The sequence below is a fragment of the Papio anubis genome, chromosome 12, assembly GCF_008728515.1.
Source record: "Papio anubis isolate 15944 chromosome 12, Panubis1.0, whole genome shotgun sequence".
In the NCBI taxonomy this organism is placed as follows: Eukaryota; Metazoa; Chordata; class Mammalia; order Primates; family Cercopithecidae; genus Papio; species Papio anubis.
The window spans coordinates 1,955,279-1,975,134 of NC_044987.1; the positions used below are offsets into that span (position 1 = coordinate 1,955,279).

At 41.6% G+C, this 19,856-nt stretch overlaps 1 protein-coding gene and 1 long non-coding RNA gene across 10 annotated transcripts in view; one reads left to right on the forward strand and one right to left on the reverse strand.

Moving 5' to 3' along the window:
* Window positions 1-19,856, forward strand: part of OPCML (opioid binding protein/cell adhesion molecule like) — a 1,159,098-nt gene that overhangs the window by 701,511 nt on the left and 437,731 nt on the right. The gene's annotated exons all lie outside the window — the stretch shown is intronic.
* Window positions 1-19,856, reverse strand: part of LOC110741323 — a 28,377-nt gene that overhangs the window by 5,094 nt on the left and 3,427 nt on the right. The window contains exons 2-4 of one of the 2 annotated variants that reach the window (XR_002517374.2): window positions 8,143-8,307; window positions 7,630-7,720; window positions 4,475-4,551 (exon numbers count right to left, since the gene is read on the reverse strand). This is a non-coding gene — a long non-coding RNA (uncharacterized LOC110741323). The remainder of the gene's footprint in view (window positions 1-4,474; window positions 4,552-7,629; window positions 7,721-8,142; window positions 8,308-19,856) is intronic. The other variant, XR_002517375.2, reaches the window with a different exon arrangement.

Genomic DNA, 19,856 nt, shown 5'->3' on the forward strand with positions numbered 1-19,856 from the left:
TACCGATCACCAGCTTCAACTGTTTTCTATCTACTGGGGGACTGTCTTTCCCTGGTGCTGGCTGTGACCGATTCTTATTTTAGAGAGACGATTTAACAACTGCATGACCATCACCTGATAGACACCTGACATTCCTGGAGGGGGGACCGCTCTGTCCTCCTCATGCCTGCCTGACTACCTACTCTAACACAATCACTTTTGAAAACAGTGTGACTCTTTCTCAACTTTTTGTTTACATTTACATCATATCCTACCAAGGTATTATTTGGTATCTATCATGCCACTTCCCCATGTTAAATCAGTTCCCATTTATTCATATTATTGATTATGCTTCAGTCAATTTATTAATTTTTGTCACATTTGCTGAAACTGAGAACTAGTTTTCTTCTAAACAACTAACCTAACAACATTATTTATAAAGCAAATTTTTATGTGTAGGGCATTATTATTCATTCAAAGAGATTAACTGTTAGGTCTGTTGTGTTGGCATTCGAGTGTCTTATCATAGTCAAAGCACTCCTCCTTAGAGAAGCAAAGACCAATTTTGAAATGGAATCTACAGTGAAATCGTATGTAGCTGAACTGTAACATTATCTTCCGTTGGACATCACACCAACCGGTCACCAAAGGGAAGAAAGTATGGCTTCTTAAAAATGCAATTAAGGGTCTTGAAGCTGATCTTGTCAGCAAAGGTGTCGAGGCTGAGGAGAAATCTGAGAAAACTGCATTGGTTATCTTTTGCTGTATAACACATTACCCTAAACACAACAGCATAAAGCAAATATTTATTTCACAGTTTCTGAGGCTCAGGAATCCTGGATGGATTAGGTTGGTGGTTCTGCCTCAGGGACTCTGATGAGGCTGCAACTAAGATGCGAGCTGAGTCTGCAGACATCTGAAGGCTGCCTGACCAGGGCTGGAGGAATAACTTCCACAGTAGCTCACTCACATGGCTAAAATGTTAAACATGGAGTTACCATGTGGCCCAGCAATCCTGCTCCTATATATTCACCCAGGAGAAATGAAATCATATTGTAATCACCCAGCAGATTCTTCCTGCCGTCTACTCAGGTAAACCCAATTCACTGAGACAACAATATTCCAGTAAATGAAGAGTTTAATTAATGCACGGCCAGCTAAGCAGAGAAGAGGAGTTTATTACTCAAATTAGCCTCTCCAAGAATGCAGAGACTAAGGCTTTTATGGATAATTTGGTGAGCAGGGGGCTAGGGAATGGGTTTGCTGATTGGTTGGGAATGAAATCACAGGAGTATGGAAAATGGCCCTTGTGCATTGAGTCCACCTCTGGGTCATGAGTGACAACACTGGGTGTAGTCAGTCGGTTACCAGAATGCAGTAATCTGAAAAACATCACAAGACCAACCTTAGGTTCTATAACAGTGATGTTATCCATAGGAACAGATCTTTGACCACATGTCTCCTGAGCCGTAAGGGATCATACAAACTATGCCTCCATTTTAGCAGAATTCAGGCCCCTCCCATAATCCTAATCTCAGAGCCTTTTATTAGCTTTACAAAAGTGGCTTTGGTCCCTGGGCAAGGAGGGGAATAGTTTCAGGGAAGGATTAATCATTCCCTGCTTCAGTTAAACTATAAACTAAATCCCTTCCATGCTTAGCTTGGCCTATGCCCAGGAATGAGTGAGAACAGAGAGCCTGTAAGGCTAGAAGAAAGATGGAGTCTGTTACGCTAGATTTCTCTCTGTCATAATCTTTGCAAAGGCAGTTTCGATATGTCCCACAAAGACGCGTATGCAATTGTTCATAGTGGCATTACTCAGTCACTCATGATAGCTCCCAAATGGAAGCAGCCCTGATGTCCATCAGCCAGTGAAAGCACAGTCAATATGCGGCATATCCATATTATGGAATACTATTTGGCAATGTGAGATTGTGATTTATGAGAAATATATGTTTAGTCTTTATCCTTGTTTCCTCCCATACAGCTCCTAAAACCCTTGGAACCTCTTCAGTGCTAAGTGTCTTTTTACATGCTAATGAGATGACTGATGACTGGGGGCTCCTCGGTAGCCTCAGGATAGGGGCTGCTTGCCAAGGGGAACCCACTTTGTGATTAGAGCCTGGGAACTTTCACTCCCAACCTCCAACCTGGAGGGAGGGGAGAGGACCTAAACATTGATTTGATCACCAATGGTCAACAATTTATTCAATTATGCTAATGCAATGAAAGCTCCATAAAACACCAGAAGGACTGAGTTCTTCTAAGAGCTTCCAGATTGATGAACAAGAACACATCCAAATGCCAGGAGGATGGTGTACCCCAACTCCATGGGGCCAGAAGCTCCGGCACTTGGGATCCTCCTGAACCTCTCCCTGTGCATCTCTTCATCTGCCTATTTGTATCCTTTAAAAAATCCCTGTATTAAATCGGTAGTAGTAAGTAAAGTGTTTCCTTGAGTTCTGTAAACCACCCTAGCAAATCTGCCCCAAGGGATTGTGGTAATTCCCTATTTATAGTTGTTTGTCAGACCAAACAGCCTGGGCTTGATATTGGCATCTGAAGTTAGGGCAGTCTTGTGGGATTAAGCCCTTACCCTGTGTGATCTGAGCTAACTTCAAATATAATAGATAATGTCAGAATTGACTTAAATGGTAGGACACCATTGAACACAATTAACACAATTTAACTGTCTACTGGGGAATTGCTTGGTGAGTGGGGAAAACTCCCTGTACATTTTGGTGATGAAGTATTAAGTGTTGGATGTGAGAGAAGGAAAAACAGTTTTGTGTGTGTTTTTATATCTCATACAAGCAATACAAAGGAATGAATACTCGTACATGTTACAACATGGATGGACCTTGAAAATAAGTGAAAGAAACTAGTCATGAACATATACTTATACTTTACAATTCTATGTACAAGAAAAGTCAAGAAAAGGCAAATCTGTAAAAACAGAAAGTATACTAGAGGCTTAAGACTGGTTGTGAGATAGAGAATCATTATAAATAGCAAGAGGCTTTTTTGTGGGGTGATAGTATTCTTTGAAAATGAGATTGTTGTAATAGTTCCACAACTCTATACTAACACACATGGAACTGTATCCCTAAAAAGAGTGAATTTTATGGTATGTCTGTTTTACCCCAATATCTATCTACTGATCTGTCTTGTATTTTGAATTGATGTTTTTACCATGCTCAGTTTTGTAAAGTCACACCCTAAAAATCACTTGGAAAATATTGATTTACAGAGTTATGCAGATCCTCCAAATATTGACACATTTCATTATATAATATAAAAATAAAACTTATTAATAACACCCCCAATCTCATCTGAAAAGTCTTTAAATATTGGAAAGCTGTAAAGTCATGGCGATGAATTCAAGTTTTCCAAAACTCTTATTTTCTCCATGAAAGCTCAAATTTTATAACTGGCAATAAATACTATCAATTGTTTTCCTTGAAATGACACTTCTTGAGAAAATGTCTTCAAGATACCAATTCTGAATAAGTGTAATTTCATTCAAGATCATTCAAGGAAAAGCAGTGTTTCATGAAAAATGCAGATATTTCTGCTCACAATTCAAATGATGACACTATTGCTTTTTTCCTGCTGGCAAACTTTTTCTGTAAGGACCAGAAAGAAAGTATTTTAGGCTTTGTGGGCTACATAAGGTATCTGTCAAATATTCTTTTTTTTTTTTAACAACCTTTAAATTTTTTTTTTTTTTTTAAATTCTCAGTTCAAATTTTCCAAAGAAAAACACAGGTGGCAGGCCTTGTAGACAGCCACTGTACTATGGTATGCATAGGTGCTGGATGTATGCTTTCTATTTTGGTTGTACGGAATATTTAAATATGTGTCCTCAGGAGTCAAGATATACTAAAATTACTCTTTCCTTCATTCAAGGACATTCTTAAGTGAAACAGGACAACAGGCATTGTCTTTTTCTTTCCTTTTCTTTTCTTCTCTCTTTTTTTTTCCTCCTTTGTGCGCAGGCATGGTGAGGAAGCACGCGGTGACGACCGATAGTTTGCTGCCATGGCTTTGATTCTTGCTCAGTTGCCAGAAGTTCCGCCCACTATTGCCTTGGCACTTCTGTTACTCATATTAACACAATGAAAAAGGGAAATGATGTCTTAGGATTATTCTGAGAACAGTAACCTTCTGAAAAAGTCTCAGGGACCCCATAGGGTCTGCAGGTCACACTTTGAAAACTGCTGGTACAGGGGAGGTAAAATTCTTCCTCTGCCCTCTTAGGTTTTCTAGCTGGTACTGACATAAACGAGATGAAACGGAGAAAAGCACACACAATTTTTTTCAGTAATGTTTACATATATATGAGAGCCCCCATTTAAAAAAATGTAGGCCCAGAACTGGCCAGGTCTAAGTGCTTATATACTGCGTTGAGCAAAGAGAGGCAACTGCAAATAAGTAACTAAAATAAGGCAGATAAGAATTATTTTAACAAGGTCTGTTTGTACAGATTTCTCACCTCGACTGCCTCTGGTGATAAGAATGTTTATTTCCCCTGGTCTAGAGAAGGCACCTTTCACCTGGGAGTTACAGCTCCTGCTTCCAGGAAGAAAAGGGAAGGTCAGAATGCTCTTCTTGAGCCTGCTGTTTTTCAAGTGCTTTTAGCTTAAAATAATCAATGTGCCAAAGAGGTGGCATGTCCTGAACTCCTGCACTGGCCATGTAACTTTTTCCTATTCTTCCCTCACATCACATTCTTTCATGTGAACGGGCATTACATAAAAATAACTCTCAGTGAGTCATTGACTTTAGTTCAGGAAAGATCTAGTTGGGTGTTACTGGGCAAGGCACTTAACCTTTCTGAATCTCGGTCTTCTCTTCTATCAATTGGGGAAAATAATAGCACCCACTTACAGATTTTTGAAGATTAAATGAGATTTTAAGTAAAGTGCTTAGCCGAGTGCTTGGATTAGTAACTATTTTATTGCCAATTATATTCTTCTTTTCTTTTTAAGTTACAAATTAATTTCCTGTGTGCTGTTAATGATGTGCAAGGAAGAAATATTGTTGTAAAAGTGAACCCTTTTCTTGGTAGACTGTTAGGCACTATGAGGGGCAAGGCAGGGAAACCTGTTTGGGAAGAACCTAGCGGAAGCTGTTCGTCCACACTGCACCATCCAGCAGCGCCTCTTAGAATGGCAGCGCTTGCCTCTCTAGATCTGGGGTTCTTCAGATTTTTGAGCTCTAGATCCTTTTGACATGTAGATAGGATTACAAAGAAAATTAATTGTATTAAAATGCAGCTATCAAAATATTTAAAAAATTGTGGTATAGCATGTGCTTCATGATTAATGCATTAAATTCAAATCTAGCAGTGAGTCTAACAACTAACACAAATTGGAAGAAATGTTGAGTGAAAAGGATATTTCAAGATATTTGCACCGCGTATAATAGGATATAAAAATAGCTGTGATTTTTCTCACTGATAAAGTCCCAGGCACTTCTGACACTTCTGTGCTTGGTTCTCTATATTCATAAATAAAGGATATGCTACATTTCAATTAGAGGTGAGTGAGAATAAAGATGTAATTTCCCTCCCCATTGAAGTTGATAGACCTCCCTGAATTCTATTCACAGACCCCATGGGGGCCCATAGACCCCAAGTGAATAACCTCTATTCTATATTACCTTCTTTACCTATTTTTGGCGTTTATTTAGAAAGGATGGTAAAGGCAGAAAAAATGTTGGAAAATTGTCAGTTGTTTGATGAATTTGGGAGAAGAGGCAACTAGCCAGGTTTGGTCTTTTTTATCTGGATTATGATTATTGTATGCATAGTGTATTTGCTGAATAATTGCTAGTTTCCTGTCTAAATTTAAGCTTAGTTGACTGAGGTTTAGGAGGTGGGAAAGCTACAATAAGCTTAATTACAAATTACAAAGTTGTAAATACAAGCCTTTTCTGACTCCTCAAAAAATAACCTCTCACTTTGTGGGTAGTTTATGCTCCAATCATAAATTGAATTACACAAACTATACACATGAGTGATTTCAAATCTGAACTAAAGTGTAAACACACACACACACACACACACACACGCACCCTTTCCACAGTGTAGAATCATAAAATAGACAAATTGTTTAACTTCCAACACCCTGTCTGGCCCTAATTGATTCTTCTTACCCAACTGTGTATTTTAACGTGTTCCAAGTTTGGGAAATCTACCAGCACTAATTTGATGCTACAAATGTTTATGAGCCTTTTAATGGGCAAAGGGGGATTGATCTAATTTCTCAAGATGGCTAGGGACCGTGTTACATGGCACCTGATTGGTGCACTGGAAGGAGGTAAGAACAGTCACCCGTAACCACTGGGGGTAAGTAGGGCTCACTTTCCTTCCATGAGATGCACATCCTGATGGACACAGGAGGTTTCCCAGAGGGACTTTGTTTAGAAATGAGGATGCCTCTTTGAAGGATTACTTTACTTACAGGGAGGGCTAAACACAAGACTTGAAATAAAATGCACACACTTCACTCTAAACTCTCTAGCTGGGACAGGAAAGTTTGTCTTTCCCATCCTTAGTCTCAGGTTGAAGACGACAGTATTTAGGGACATTTCAACATATGCAAGTTTAAATGGTTAGGATGGAAGGAGCTGGTGTGCATCATCTGCTTAAGTGGACACAGCAAAGAACTTTAGAGATCCATGACACAGTTTCACAGTCATTCAGAAGAAAATCTGTCTGCACTTGGCCCACAAGGACTGGCACAATGCCCGGCCAGTGTGTGGCCTCATTTGCCCCTATTTACACGTGGCATGCTCAGCCGGCTGACCCTATGCCCACTCTGCCTTCCTTGCCGGTCATGGACCATGTCCCCTGGGTCCCTTTCAAGGGCTGTGTATCTGCTTTCTTCTTATTGGTCCCTCTGCTGAGAGCACTGTTCGTCAAGATAGTTATAGCTTAAACCTGATTTTAGCCAGGTCTCTGCTTTCAGGTGATCTTCTCACATGGGAATGTCCTCAGTATAAAATATCAGCATCTTCACTCATCCTGGACCCTCCATATACCCCACTTGATTTGTCTCTGTAGCACTTAGCAGTATTTGACATCTCCCGTAATTTTATCTTTGCTTTTTTATGGTCAGCTCCTTTCCAGAAGATGCTGCCGCTTCACGAAGGTAGAAGCTTTGCTTGTTTTAGTCACTGGTGTCTCCTCAGTGCCTGCAAAAATGCCTGGGCCTACAGTTAGTCCTCAATAACATGTGTGGTCTAAGTGAAGGGACCGAATAGACAGTTGCTGTCTTTATATGATAGGGCTAGATCACATGAAATCTTACCCTCGAATTCCTAAGTTCTTCTAATAGACAATAATGTGATTGTGCAAGTTATTCACCCTCTTTTCACATCAGTTTCCTTGTCCATAAAATGGAGAAAGTCGTATTTATGCTTGGGAATGGATAGAGCAAGACAGTGCAAGGAAACGAGCATTGTGAACTATTTAACATGATGTGAACCACATTTTAGTAGGTATGGCACCAAAGCCTAAGAAGTTCTGATCCTGTTTCCTTTTGTCATCATCATGCTGTGGTTCCACTAAGCAGTATCAGTTGCCCAACACTGGGATTGTGTGAGGCCAAGGCCAAGACAGAACAAGTGGAGCTCATGATTTACCTTTACCAACTTCGCCCAGCAACATGCCTTTCAGAGAGGACTTCATAAAGCTTTTTCATTGGCATGATCCAATACGATTTTCACAATTACTCTGTGAAAAAGGAAAAATTGTCATTGTTACCATTCAATAGGAAATGAAAGGCAGAGAAGTAAAATGATTTGCTCAGATCAACAGCTGATGAGAGGCAGTGTAAGGACAAGAATTTAGATATTCTAGGTCTCTCCTAATATTTTATGGACTATCTTATTACTTCGAATCAGGAAAGGTGTAATGTCAGGACGACTAGTATGTCATACTCACAAAATGCAAAACTGCATACAAATTTGTTCCGTGATTTCTTCCTTTCTGGCTTTAACAGAAATTATGGGTAAGTAGGAGGAATGCTTTCAGCATGTCTCCTTGGGGATGTTGTGGTCAGAGCCCAAGCACACACAGGCATCTCAAGACTTGAGAGCAATGCCAAATATTCTGCATGCATCCGCAAGGCAGAGAATCTTGGACAATGAGCTCACCTGGAATGTCTTAAGGATGACTTGACTATTTTCCAAGGTCAGTGGAAAGGCAGGTACGTGTGAATATATAATATGCCACAGTGAAAACCATCATCCATCATCTTTCTAGGATTGTAGAAATCGTGTTCACAACAGGGAGCATATTCTTTAAAGGTAACATCATACCTGTAGAATAGCAGTATATTTTTTTACAGGCATGAGTACAAGCTCTCATGGGACACCTGGAATCAGTGCTTTCTTTTGAGAGACATGATCTCACTTGTGAATGTTTACAAACTTTCTTTCCATTTCCTACTGCCATCTTAAAAAACTTAGTTAATCCTCTGATTCCTGATTAGGAATATATGCTTATATCATTTTTCTTCTCAACACGATAGGCACTTAATTCCACTGCCAATGTCCACAGGGCAGTCTTGCCTGTGTCTCTGATGAACCTGCCTTGGAATCAGGAGAAGTGGGTGGGTTCCTCATTCTTCTGAGTGACAGCCCTGACTTCTATAGAACTCTCTTGACTGGTTGGGAAGCTGGAACTTGAAGCATCTGGTGCTTATGTACAAAACAAACATAAATAAGAAATCATGTACAAATGTGGCTCTAACAAATCTCCAGCAACAAGAAAAGAAGTAGCACCAACAAATGAAAGGAGAAAAATCAATACTAAAAGGAGAGAGAAAAGAGAAACAGAATCCTCCAAAGACTATACTTCAAAAGTTTAATTTCAGGCTCAGATACCTGATGAAAAGACAGCATTTTTAGTGGTATCTAAGATTCCTGAAAGAGAGTGAGAAACTCGTTGTGAAGATCCAATTATGACTTCTTGCCTTTACTCTCCCTTCCCTCTCTAGGAGTCATGAGAATACTTACCCAGAACAATTGATGCATAGAGAAGAAAAAAATGAGTATTAAAAATCACTATCACTAACATTTATTATAGTCTAAAGAAGATAAGGTTCTTGTCTTCTATCAGGCCCAGGTTCAGAAATGTGGTCTTTCTTGCTGTTTTTAATTTGAATAACTATGTACAAATTAGTATAACTCTGGAGGCTTACTCCACGGATGTTTTGACAGGAAGGTATACCTCTTACTCTAATGCAATGGATGTACATCTGTCTAGAAAAATAAGCATGTCAACAAAAAAGAAAATATTTAACAAAACAATATGAAGTTAGAGATTTATGGCTTTGAAGGTGTCTTCCTACTGGTTTTCATTCTTTTTATCCTGTGTTTGAGGATGAGAATGCAGTAAAATACCTTCAGTTGTCACAGGTCAGTGACCTTACCCTCTGTGCTCACCCTCGGAATCTGAGAGATGCTTTAGGCTGACAAATAAGGAAACTCTCCAAGATGTATCATATTATCTATTGCCCATTAGAAAACAGACAGCCTCATGCCTTTACTGGCATTGGGGGAACACCTTTATGTAGTCTACCTTTTCTATGCATTAATCTGTCAAGAAGGAGAATTAGACTCCATTGGGGGGAACTTATATTACAATTTAAAAAGTTTATCATGTGGATCTCAAGGAATAGAATTAGGATCAACAAGTAGAAGCTAAGTGAGTAATCAAATGATAATTTCAGACATACAGAGCTCTCCCAAGTAGGAAGATAGATGTAGGGAGTTCCCTGTCACTGGAAGTTTATAAAATTGAGTAGATCATGTTGGGAGTCTTATCCTTCTCACCCTAGTATTTCACACAGTGCCTGTCACATAGCAAATTCTCAACAATCATTTGTTGTCCAATGACCAGACAAGCATTTATCAGGGCAGGAGAAGATGCTAGGTTATGGACTAGATCAGTGTTAAAGCTACTTCAATACTAAGAATCTATGTGTATTTTTTCAGTGTGAGTGGTACCATGGTGGAGTTAAAAGTTACTTCCTAGACTTCCTCTAATTCTTAACTATTTGAGGGATTTTAAACACCTTTCTTCTCATGTCCATTAGGAAGCAGATATTTATGAGGGAGGAGTAAAAAGAGCTTCATGCTAGCAGGCTAAAACAGATTATTTCCCAATCATTCTGACATTATCTGCCAACACTGACTCCTAGACCTTGGAAGCCACGTTTATACCAGTGTTTTCAGGCTGCTGTGAGCACTTGGAAGAGCAATCCCGAGGGGGGCCCTCAGCCTTTGTTGCTGGTTAAGTTTTATGTGGCTGCATCTCGGTACATTGAAATAATGAGGCCCTTGGCTGTAAAACTTGTAATCCTAGACACTATTTCCAGGGAGTTCTCTGTAACCCTGGAAGGAAGAACCTGATCAATGGCAGCTATAAAGGAGACTATAAATGAATTTCCCCCCTAGTGTTTGATGCTTTATGGAAATGTGTCCTGCCCTTTTCTTTAATTAACTTTTAATTTCTATGGCACTGTAAAGGAGTGATGGTGACTAGGGGATTGCTCTCAGCGTTCTGAAGCATGGTATGAAAGAGGTCAGAGTTAAATGTCCACACTGGGCACAGGTGGCTCTGCTGCATCCAGCCAACCCTCTTTGTATCCCAGCCAGACATCAGGATGGGCTTTTCACCACATGGAAGACTGAGCAGGGAATGGGGCAAATAAACCTCAAATCATTGCTAGACTAGAAAAAATAATAATAATGTAGGAGGGGAGGTAGAGAGAAAGAGAGAGAGTGAAAGAGAGAGTAAGCTTTCAATGTCTCTAACAGTGACAGAGTGACAGGGGAATCTCTATGGAAGAGCATTTAAGAAGAAGCTTCAGGAAAGATGTTGAATGCGAACAGACAGAAACCTGGGAGACAGGAGAGAGCGAGAGAATTCAGGGCCCCTTTTGGGAACTCAAATATTATCCACCTGAAGGGTCCCCCACCCTGGGAGCCCAGAGAGCATCTGAGGATCCTGCCAGCTAATCCCCACCCATAGCTATGGGGAGGAAAACTGTCAGTGCAGTGACACTATCAGAGATAGCATTCCACAGATTTTTAAGAGTATTTGAGTTAGAAATGTGGTGCTTTGTTCCATATTTTCTTTCCCTAAAGACACTTCCCTTAAGCTGTTGTTCAAAGACATTTGCTGTCATCATTTGTAGATAACCGAGTGGCCTAAGCACGTGGTAAATGGCAATGCAAGGCTGTTCTACTTGCAGAAGTTCAAGTGCTGACTTTATTAGGAGAAAAAAAAAATCACAGCTAAATTTACCCTGGGTGTGAGGCACTGATGACTAAAGAAAGGTACCAGGAATCACGCCAAGTGATGAGCTAGAGTCAAGTTACAGTGACCTGCTTGTGGCTTCTCAGCCATGAGCTTCCCCACATACCTTGGTCCCATCCCACCAAAGGAAAGAATTAAAGAGGTGTGTATTTGTGGCTGTGAAAACATGTTTGTTATCCATACAGGTATGTCTTTGATTTCTAAAAAAAAACAAAACAAACAAACAAAAACGGTAGTGATTTTTTTTTTTTACCTTTCCTTTTATTTCTATACGTTCCTTCAATCTCTTAATGTGGGTAGCAATTCACCAGCTATATAGGTTCACTTGTGAGTGGAGCAGTGTGCAGTGACCCAGAAGTGTTACAAACTACACACCAACTCTCACTTGCCACATGTTTCTGCAAATAGTTTCATAGGGACACAGATTTGCTCAATGTTTTGCATATTTTCTATAGTTTTTTTCATGCTACAATGGCAGGTTCAGTAGTGATGACAGAGAATATAGAGCCCGCAAAGCCTGAAATATTTATTATCTGGTCCTTTACTGAAAATGTTTTTAGCCCTGGTCTATACTCTAAATCATCATGTCTCATCTGAATTAATTATAAAGATTCCCAAACTGTTCTTGCCCTTTGTCATTCTGACCTACAATGTATTTTTGTAGGGATCTTCCTGAAAGTTAATTATGATCATGTCATTCTTCCTGTCATTCCTTACATAATACAAATCTACCTCCCCCGACATGCACCCAAGCCAGCAAGGCCTCTGCAAGTTCATCTCTTATTGCTTCCTCTTGTTCACACTCTACTTCTTCCCAATGGACCATTCTCCCTTTTCCTGACTCCGTGTTTTCACAAATACGTGTTCATTTGTTTAGATATGATTCCTTCTCCCTTTTCTTGGATCACCACTGTATTAGTCTGTTCTCACACTGCTGATAAAGACATGCTCAAGACTGGGCAGTTTACAAAATAAAAAGGTTTAATTGGATTTACAGTTCCACATGACTGGGGAAGCCTCACAATCATGGCAGAAGGCAAGGAGGAGCAAGTCACGTGAATGGCATGAAATGGCATAAATGGCAGCAGGCAAAAAGAGAGCATGTGCAGGAAAACTCCCCCTCATAAAACCATCAGATCTCCTGAGACTTACTCATTATCATGAGAACAGTGCAAGAAAGACCTGCCCCCATGATTCAATTACTTCCCACCAAGTCCCTCCCACAACACGTGGGAATTCAAGATGAGATTTGGGTGGGGACACAGCCAAACCATATCAACCACTTATTTGAAACCCAGCGCAGGTACGACTTTACCAGGAAAATTTTCTGATCACCCCTTTCTTCCCCCTGGCTTTACTCCCATAGCACCCTGTGCATGTCTCCAGGATAGATGTTGTTGACGTGCTGTTGTAATTTGTTGGCATACTTGGGTTTTCCAAGTAGATGATAAGCTCTTCAAGGCTTGACTTCTGATGTATTTGGCTACCAGACTTTCTGCTGTAAACTGACAACATATAGTGAATCAATGAATGGCTGCTCTTCCCAATATCCCAGGTATGTACTTGGGACACCTCTGTTAACCAGTTAAATCATATGTTTAGATTTCTATGCAATGGGCTCAGTCTTCAGATACCTTAACAACCCTTTGTTAATCTCTCCATGTATATATACATCTGAAACTATCCCACAAATTCAGCAGAGTCTATGTAGATGTGGTCATTTACAATCTACAGCATTCCCCTGTCCTTCGCAGTGATGATAGATTTTTCTAACACATACAGACCTTCTGCCACAGTCTCAATAACAATGATGAACATTATAAAGACTGATGTACTTTTCTGAAGTTGTTATTCATTCTTCAACAGATATCAATTGATTTTTTTTGGTGCCAGGCTCTGTTTTAAATGCCAAGGATACAGGTATTGTACATGCATTCACATACACACATGCATCTAAAATAATACCTATGTTTTATTCCCTATATTTAAACAGTGACTCTCTTTCTTGGGTATCTTTCAGCTTTTCCACAGTACCCTTTTCTAGAACTGTTGCATCAGAATCTTGCTGGTAGAACTTATTTTGGAAAAAGATTTCCAGGTGACTAGATGCCCACCTTTAAGAACCACGCTTTAAATCCCAGCACTTTGACAGGCCAAGGCGGGTGGATCACCTGAGGTCAGGAGTTCGAGACCAGCCTGATCAACATGGAAAAACCCTGTTTCTACTTAAAAAATACAAAAAAATTAGCTGGGCATGGTGGCACATGCTCGTAATCCCAGCTACTCAGGAGGCTGAGGCAGGAGAATCGCTTGAACTCAGGAGGCAGAGGCAGAGGGGAGCCTAGATTGCACCATTGCACTCCAGCCTGGGTGGGTAACAAGACCAAAATTCCATCTCAAAAAAAAAAAGAACCACTCTTTAAAACAGTAGACGTGCCAAAGAATGAAACTAGTCTCTGGCAACTTATTTCTACAAAGGAATGTCATGTCTTAGTTTAATTGATTCACAAATTTCTAAAAGCTACCAAAGCATGAAGAGTTTGAAGTCTGTCTGTTTGGGAGCAAGCATCTTAGGCTGATGACGGTGTGTAAATCGCTCACCTTTTCTAACCTTCAGGGTCTTAGCATCACCTAATATTTTAGGGTGAATGTAAATCTCATGTGTCAAATGAGAGAGGGGCATGTTCAAGATGGGGTTCAGCTTTAAGTATGTCCACTTTTGTACAGGCGGCTTTGGCAATGCATCTAAACAGAACCCTGGCCTGTGACCAGGGCTGGCATGAATCCTTGAATGGATATGGTGAGAGAAATCGTTTCTATTTATATGGCTAAGATTTGAAAATAGTACCTAGAGGAGAAAAAACTCTGGCAAGCAAACATTAAATTGCTGAACTATCCAACACTCAGTTCCAAGTTTCTTAAATTCTGATGTCAGCAGGGTTTTCCCTTAGGGCTGCAAGGGCTTCTGCTTCCTAACCCCGGAGGTTAACAGCAGCACAGAGGCAAATGGCTTCAGTTCTTTGGTCCTCAAACCAAGTTTGTTTAGCCCTTAAGCTACTGCAAATATTGCTGGAAAGAGGGGAGGCTGTGGCCAGAGCTGCTGAGTAATGTGGTGACAGCTTCCCTGAGTTCTCGTTAATACAGATATCATTCCATCAGCATGATCCTCAGCGACCTCTCGCAAGGATTAATAATGAGGAATAATTCACTTGAGTGGAACATGCGGTGTGAGAGGAAGACTTGACAACGGACTCCTATGGGAGCTCCAGGTGGCTACATTGGTGTTGGGGAAGGAGGGGGAAAAGTAGTAAATGGGGTTACAGAAACACACGTTTATATCTAAAGGACCTTGACTGAAGGAATAAAGCGAATTTCATGAATAGGAAAGTGGTTCTTGTTTTAATCCCTGTCGTTTCCACTCCATTTCCATGGCTCCTGAACTTTCCCCTGTGTTAGTGAGAGCCTGTCACCTCAAACATTTAAGATATAATTTTAAGTGTTCTCTTTTCAATAGTGTGCAGATAGATTGACCTGGGTCTAACTAAGACTTTATCTTGTCCTTTGTTGAAATTATTATATCAAAAGGAGTTATTTATTTATTTTTTTTGAGATGGAGTGTCACTCTGTCACCTAGGCTGAAGTGCAGTGGTGCAGTCTTGGCTCACTGCAACCTCTGCCTACCAGGTTCAAGCGATTCTCCTACCACAGCCTCCCGAATAGCTGGCATTACAGGCTCTTGCCACCACACCTGCCTCATTTTTGTATTTTTAGTAGAGATGGGGTTTCACCATGCTGGCCAGGCTGGTCTCAAACTCCTTGGCCTCCCAACATGCTGAGATTACAGGTGTGAGCCACAAGGCCCGGCCTCAAAAGGAGTTATTCTAAATGGTTAACGTGGGTGTTGCATATCCTCAACTGAAGGTAGATTGTAGTTTTGAGGGACACACTTTTCCTCCTCCCCTTGCCTGGGGGAATCTTTGAATGTTTTGATTGACAGTTACAAAGAATCTCATTTTAACCCCCCTGGGCCTTGGCGGATCTGGTCCTCTGCAGTGGGCTAGAGATCATCTAGGCCCGGAAAGTTCACAACTGCTGTTTACGCTCCTTCTCCTCAATGGGACTTTGTCTTTCCATTCTCGTCTTTAGTGAAAGGAATAATTAGTGGTGTCATTTGGGGAGGGCCGGGGGTCAGTAAGTGCTAGGTAAGAAAGTATAAACTTCTGCATTATGTTTTCAAAAAGGACAAGAGGGCAGCATTTTGGGTTGTGGGGAGTCCTCTCACCCTCACATAGTGTGAAGTCTTGGATAATTGCTTGCAGCATTTGTTAACGGCTGCTTTAATGGCTAATGCTTATAGAACCCTTACTTGTGCCAGGCGCTTTATAGGCATGTTTCTCCCTCCATTTGCAAACCTCCTTATGGAATAAGTATTCTTTTTCCCTCTTGAACAATGAAGACTCTGAGGCTAGAGAAGTTACAGAGCATCCCTAAGCTCACACAGCCCCTGAGAGGCAGTGCCCCGTGTGAGCTCACTCTGGAGGTCCACCTGGGCCCTGGGCTCTTCTTTTTGCTGCATCTTCTTCCCTCTCACTACCTTCTTCCCTTCCTAGCCCAATGCTGTGGTGTGGGGTTTTTTTCAGCCACCTCATCAACATTTTTCTAACCAGTATTCTCCAGCCCCTCCAATGGTTCTATTTCCTACTGTCCTCCTTAAAAAAAATTCCCATCCTTCAGAAGGATAAAAGGATAAAATTATAAAAGCAAATGTGAATAACATTGTGTAATTTCCTGAGCATTTAAAGACAGATTAAGACTTCAGATTGAGCAACCTTGTGATAATAATTTCATGACACCCTTCCTGTGGATTAGGGAAATGAGGTTTAGGGATGTTGAAATACTTGCCCCATGTGCCCCCATTATCAGTAGCAGAAGACTGATTCAAACCTGTATCTTTTGACTCTAAAGGGCTTTCCACCCACTAGCAGAATTTCAAACTCAGATTCCTGCAGGGCCAACATGAATGAGAATGAGAAAACAGGCCCAGTGGGGACTGGCAAGCCTGGGCCCGGCGCCTTCCACCTCAGCAAGGGGCAGCTGCTTCGGGGCCCCGTCAGCTGCTGTCCAGGGAATGTGGACACGGGGCTGCTGCATTTTTCTGATATTTGAAAGGCAGCCAGAAATCTGAATATTTAAATAAAATGTTCTGATCTTTAAATGTCGGTGACTACTTGACATATCTGAAAAACACCCGGGGGAGACCAGCCCTACACATGCAAGCTAAATGCTGTCGAAAGTTTCGTGTCAGCCCCTGTGGCTTCCCTGCCTCTCTGTCCCTTCTTATCCCAAATTGTCTGATTGCCGCTGTGGCCCCTATTCTCATGTATTTTTTCTCCACTGTCCTCATTTCTTTATTTTTGCCTCCCATTTTCACCGTAAATATCCTTCCTGTGATTTTCCCAGGGGCTTTCTCCTCCCCGCCTGGGCCTCCTCCCAGCAAACCAAGACACTTTATGATATAATCACAAATGGCTATTTACAAAGCCGAAGGAAGTCTTAATGGGACGGAAGACACTCTGTCCACAAAGCAAGAAACCCTCCACTCAGGCAGCCGACGAAGGGAGAGACAGAATTGGAAATGATTTTATTTCAATTAGATTTTAATTAGCTTCTGTCTTGGAACCATCAGATCGGTTGCCGAATAATTGAAAAAGCAACCATATTTGCATCTGTTGCTCCTAAGAATAGCAATGTTGCAGCATCTGATCCGTATTTTATTCAGAGGGTGAGAGGGAGGAGGGAAGCTCAGTGGAGGAAGGATTTCAGATTAAATAATCAGTGTCAACAACAGCAGTGTGGTGGGTCAGCCCTGGAGACTGCAGGAGCGGTCCTCTGTAGCCTTGTCCGAATTTCACATGGAATTGATATGGAATGGGTGGCAAGAAGCATTTAATTAGCCTCCTGCACAAACTTATTATAAAGCTCTAGCAACCCTAATTTAAGCATGCTGGAAAATTAAGAAAAGCGGCCATTGCAGCCAAGTGCCTAGCATATGGGAAGGAGTCGCGAGTTTGTCCTTGGGCCTGGTGTTCAGCTTTGACGCTTGCGGTTCCGATCTGCACCGGCTCTAGTCAGTGAAGTCAGGGCTCTCGCATTCCCCTGTCGCTCCTCTCCGCCGAGATAAAATGTCATGCAGCCCATGAATGGGGGGCTCAGGCCTGTGTCCCACCTGATTTCCCAAGGCCGTTCCAAGATTCTCAGCACCACTCTGCAAGATCTGTTTTTTTTCTGACAAGACAAACAGGGTTTCTAAGGCTATGAAGTTGATGAAAATGCTTTCCCTGTGGGGAAATACAAGTGGATGTCTCCTCTGTGAATTTTCTCTTGAGGAAAATGCGGTGTTTGGGAGGCTAAACAGCTCATGCCCCTTGTTTCCTCCCGAGGCCAGTTTTCCTGTTCGCGGGAAAGTGTATTGCAGAGAAATCTTTCAGCAACACTTTTCTCTGTTGGTGTGCGCTTGGTAATGTCCTAGAACAAATTCTTAAGGACCTCCTTCCTGCCACAAACTAACAAGCATATATCGGCTTTGCTGTTTCTCGTCTTCCGGGGTGCTCAGCGCCTGGTGCTGAGTCATCTCCTGGGACAGGCTTCCCAGGGAGCTTTGCTGCTTCCTTGTAGGGTGGCAGCCAGGAGGGCATGCCATGAATGACTCTAATCTCTGAACTTCCACTCTCTTACTTTGCAAACTTCTGTGGCGTTCAGCTCTTTGGCAATGGGCATGCATTAATGTAGTCCTTGCACAATACAAAAATAAATTTTAAAAGTCGATTTTCTGAAAATGAATTTATTATAGCAGATTGTGACTGTGTTATACCATACATATATCAGAAATAAAATTATGCCAGCAATGCTTTCAAGAGTCTTATATAATAAAGTTATTAATCCATTTTCACAACTGTTAGTTCTGTCTCCAACACTGGCATTCGACAGGTGGTTCTGTAATATTATGAATTACTTGTAGGCAGGATCTGTGTCATTTATCCAGGCCAAATGTCTGCATATGACATACATTCTTTTGGAGCTATTTTGTTAACTACCCAATTAGCCTTGTCAACCCTTACCCCCTTTAGTTTATTCCATTAGTTTCATTTTCTTCATAGAATATACTGCTATTCAAATTTATTGTTTTTTATTTGTTTATTAATTGCCTTGTTGCTCTTGACTGTTAATACCATGAGGGCAAGGACCATATTACCGGGGCCCCAAATGGTGCCTGGCTCACGGTAGGCTTTAATAAACAGGTTTTGTTATTTAGTTAGTGTTTGCTGAAACCTCCCATTAAGCCAGAATATTTTAGGCATGAAAATACCAGAGTGAACACGATGGACAAGGGCCTTCCTCTCAGCATGTACACAAATTAGTAAGGCAAGGTGGGCAGTATGCAATCTGTAAACAAATAGATAAATAAACCAGAAACATATCATAAGGCGACATAAATCCTGCAAAGGGAATTAAACTAGGATGGCGTGACAGCGGCCTGGCATTGAACGTGAGGCCCTCCAGCCTTCAAAGGCAGGAGAAGATGGAGTGTTCACAGAGGCCAGAGGCCCTGAGCAGTGAGGGAGGAGGGAGGGCCTGTCTTGGTACTGACCTACCTGAGCTCCTGAGGCTTCACAGTGGTCCTCCGCTCAGATGCCCCCCGTCCCCCGCCGTGCCCTGTCCATCCAGTCTGCCTCATGGACGCCTACTTGTCCTCCAATCTTAGCACAGGGGTCATCTCCTCTGTGGAGTCTTTCCTGTTTCGTCTCCCCAGGGAGGACTGATCCTGGCCCCTTGCTGATGTGCACGCCTGTCCACTGCACACATTTGTATAGATGTCGTTGACCCACGCTTTTTCTTTCTCTGGTTTGTTAACGTATTTTTCTTGACCTCCTCTTGGACAGTGCATTCCTCAAGGGGCAGGTCCTATCATTTTCCCCCTATAGCTAGGCTTTAGGACAGATGCTGACTGTGGAGTCTTAGTCATTATTTGATAAACCAGTGGCTAGATGGGAACATGACACAATAGGTCCATGGATGAGTGAAGGAAACAGAAGACCACAGAAAGTCTCTTTTCTTCTTAGGATGTCATGATTACTATTTTCTTGTTTCTTTGTTTGCTTGCTTGTTTGTTTTTGAGATGGAGTTTTGCTCTTGTTGCCCAGGCTGGAGTACAATGGCACGATCTCGGGTCACCGCAACCTCTGCCTCCGAGGTTCAAGAGATTCTCCTGCCTCAGCCTCCCGAGTAGCTGGGATTACAGGCATGCACCACCACTCCCAGCTAATTTTGTATTTTTAGTAGAGATGGGATTTCTCCATGTTGGTCAGACTGGTCTCGAACTCCCGACTTCAGGTGATCCGCCCGCCTTGGCCTTTCAAAGTGCTGGGATTATAGGTGTGAGCCACCGCATCCAGCCCAGACCGATTACTGTTTTAAACACTCCCACTTCTCATTTTTTGGTCTCACGCACTTTCCCCCGTGATCGTTCACTTTGTTTTCTTGT